This window comes from Bactrocera tryoni, chromosome 4, assembly GCF_016617805.1.
Source record: "Bactrocera tryoni isolate S06 chromosome 4, CSIRO_BtryS06_freeze2, whole genome shotgun sequence".
NCBI lineage: Eukaryota > Metazoa > Arthropoda > Insecta > Diptera > Tephritidae > Bactrocera > Bactrocera tryoni.
Window position 1 is genome coordinate 2,091,906 of NC_052502.1, and position 3,880 is coordinate 2,095,785.

Genomic DNA, 3,880 nt, shown 5'->3' on the forward strand with positions numbered 1-3,880 from the left:
GTTAGCACTTTGTCAGCACTACTTAGGCACCATATAAGTATGCACTTCAAGTATGGCTATGATTCCATGTTTAAGCACACATTACTTGTATATAACTCTTTACATATTTGCACTTTGTCCTGATCGAATATTCAGTTCATTTGGTCTTTGTTTTGCATTGCGTACTTATTTGGTTCTGCTGTTTTTCGTAGTCTATTTGTGGTTCATTGTGTAGTTGTTAAGCTTTTCTTGCAGTCAAACTCACACACTCGGGACTTAAGCCGAAATCCATAGGGAACCGGTTTGATCGATCTCGCCGTGCTCGCGTTTTCTTTATTCTTCTCATCGTTTACTTTTCTTGACATTAAAGACACATGTACATAAATATATAAATACTTCAACACTATCGCGGGCACACACACATGTAGACGCCTGATGTGCTTCCGTAATTCACTTTTCAACGCTAAGTAGGTACATTATTTACCGAAACGAAACCACAATTAAGAAACCCACACACGCTCTCAAGACACGATACGCTTCGCATTTGTTTTAATATCCACTTTAAGTAATTTGCGATTAAAATCACAGGCATCGCGCACTTATGTCTATGTATAGGGTATATGTATATATATATATGTGTAGATATGACGACATGCCGGTTTCTATGTGTGCTTGCACCGGGAACAATACTTAAACTGGGTTCAAGTCATGGCACTTCGCTTCACACTCTAAGCACAAGACAAACAACGGAAATGTAGAGATGAACGCTGAAATGGCAAAGTTCCCGCGAGGAGCCGACGTGCCACGCCGAGCATCTGGAGTGGAATGCGCGAAGTTGCTAACTGTATCTCACCTGAGGACCGAGATCGAATCCGCATTGGAGTTTCAGTTATATTTTGAGTACTCTCTGGATTACCTACCGGTTCGTAAGAACATATCCGGCAACATGTTGGCATGTGTGTATGTGTTGATATTTTGATGTGCAGAGAAAAAGCGCTTGTTTCGGCTTCTTTACAAGCAAGCGTGAGTAAAAGCATGAAATTCCATATTTCGAATACGTAGGCCTCTAAGTATTGTCATCTATGTAATTCGTGAAGCTAATAGTACTTTTTGAAAGTTTCCAGCGTATGTAGGTATGTATGTTCGCAAATAAGTGACCAAGTTAACAACGTTACGACTTATGTATGAAATATTTTTGTTTGTGATGCGTAGCTATAATAATTATAAAAGAACCTTCTTAACAATTCTTGTTTCTTTCGAAAGTTTGTCCAGAGAACATAAAACATGTTTTATGTTCTCTGGTCAAATATGCAGAGAACGTACGTTCTCTGAAATATGTTTATGATATCTAAGAATGCTTCGAGCGAAAGTGAGAATATGCCTAAAAGTATATGACCAAGTTTAACGACTGCGGGCGGCGACATCTGTGTTTCTTTGTTCAAATTTGTGTGCGATTCAACTGCAGGTGTCGCTGAGGCAATATATCCGAGTTGCAAACGATTCCATCCTTTTCACAATTGATATGAACGTACGATATATCGTGCGTACGCGAAAGACGTTAACACGTTGAGGACCATCATAAAATGAGAAAAATGGGGTCCTTCTGGCTACGAAATTTTACATTTTCATAATACAATGCAAACCTCACTCAAAGGACGGTGGACCTACAGATTGATAACGGACATCCATTCTTGGATCGATAGACGTCATGGGGACCTGGATTTCCACCTAACCCAAATACTAAGTGGGCATGGGTGCTTTAGAAGCTACCTGTTCAGATTCCAGCACGACATTAGTCCGAATTGTCCGACGTGTCCAGAGTGCTTTGAAGACTCTCAGCATGTATTCTTTTATTGCTCTCGCTTTTTAAGTGAAAGGGAAACACTTAAAACTACACTCGGTGGTAGTTTTACGGTGGAAAATTTGACGACACTTATGTGTCATTCCATTGAGAACGCTTCGCTGACAGCTTCAGTCATGACAAAACTTAGATATATAGAGCAGAATAGGCGTCCGTAAGTCCGTGCTATGGAGGAGACTTAAATGTCTTATCACTCCCACGAAGTAATACCTAATCAGGTGGTCCCGTGGGAGAGTCTGGAGTTGGGAGTAGGTTAGGCTTAGCGGATTGAAGTTCCGCACTTCGGCTTTTGATGCTTCCCCCTACTTAAAAAAAAATAATAATAATACAATGCAATATTGTTGAACAATTTGGAATATCCGGTTTTACCAGTTTGTAAGCAATATTCGATAAATACCGTTAATTTTGGTTTATGGTTATGACTATCCTTTGTCGAATCGCCGAGATAACATCGTTTGAAGGGTTGGTACTAATCATTTCTTCCCTTGTTCTCCTTCCTGTATCAGCCCCTATTTGTTATTTTATGTTTCACGATAGACGATGCCAACTGGCACGAATGAGCCAAATCCAAACACTCTTCGGCATCGCAAACATCAGTACCGATGCGAGATTCGCATCGTTGTAACCTGAACATCTGAACATATTTCCATAATCGCGAGGGTCCCTTCTTTTTTCATACCATTCATTGCGGGATCAGTTTTTATTCCCGAATCAATATTAATCTCGTGCTTGTATTAATTTTTGGCCATTAAACCCTAATTAGTTTCTTTTGCGTCTAGACACAGAAGATTTACATATGCATCGCTACACACACACACGCATGCATGCGTACATTAGACCAGCGCTTTTTGGGTGCACTTGTAGTATGTGTGCAGTATCTGAATTGCTTCTTCTGCGTCCGGATACATTTGCGTGTCTTGATTCTATGCACTAACATACATACACACTTTACATACACATGTACATACATATATGGTATTTGTCCACATATGTATATGTGTGTACATATTTGAGAAATTTGCGCCAAATCGAACACGATCGGTGTTTTTCTGCAGGAATTCTGATTATCATATTGTGGTTTGGCTTAATTTTCTGGATTTAATTGTGTGTTCCTTTATAAGTATGTACCTATAAATCAATGCGAATCTATTATAAAAGCAACGCATAGCAAAGCGATTCGTTTCCTGCTTCAATTAGCTAGCTGAAGCTTACTTACCCTTCATAGCAGAGCTAGTGAAATAATAGTCGCGCCTGTCTACGCTTTCTTCCATCCGACTGCTTAAATACTAGCTGAATGAAACTATCCATGTCAAACTGAGTATATAAAGAAAGATCCGTCCCACATGTGGCTGTATTGCTTGAGTCTAGAGCTTTTGTTCAGATAATCAAGAATGAGGAGTTTCGTGCGTGGTTAAAACGCGACTAGATATCGACGTCAACCCCGAAATAGTGCAAATAAAAGCATAAAGTTTGCTAATGTTGCCCTCTCTCAATCTATAGAGTATTTAAAGTGTAGACTAATATAATAAAATTCTCCAGCTCGGATCTTTTTGGTCGATGAGATGAAGGGGTGGACATATTCCGCATGAAAGGCGTTCTGCTGGTTGGAGTATAAGTGTGTTCCGACTAATGACTAATGTCTAAAAAAGCACTTACTACCGAGAAATCAAGCTACCGAGAAATCAGGTTATCTATTTGACTAAAACAATAATGCTCTCTCTCTACAAACTCAACAATATTCTGATATTTACCCAAAGCTTTGCGCCTACCTCCAGCCTCTCCAAGTCAAGCCCGGTTGTTGGCGTACACAGTGCAATGCGGAGAATATCTTTCTGCGAAAGTCAATCTTAAGTCGTCTAATAACACTTCGACAATCATAACAACACCATCATAATCAACGCAACCGCAGTTATTACACGCCAGCGTGGTAAGAACCAGCAAATCAATGAAGACAACCGAGCATCTTGCAATAAATGCACACGCACATAAAGCTGTGAACATTGGTATGGTACATATGTATGTATGTATGTATATGTATGC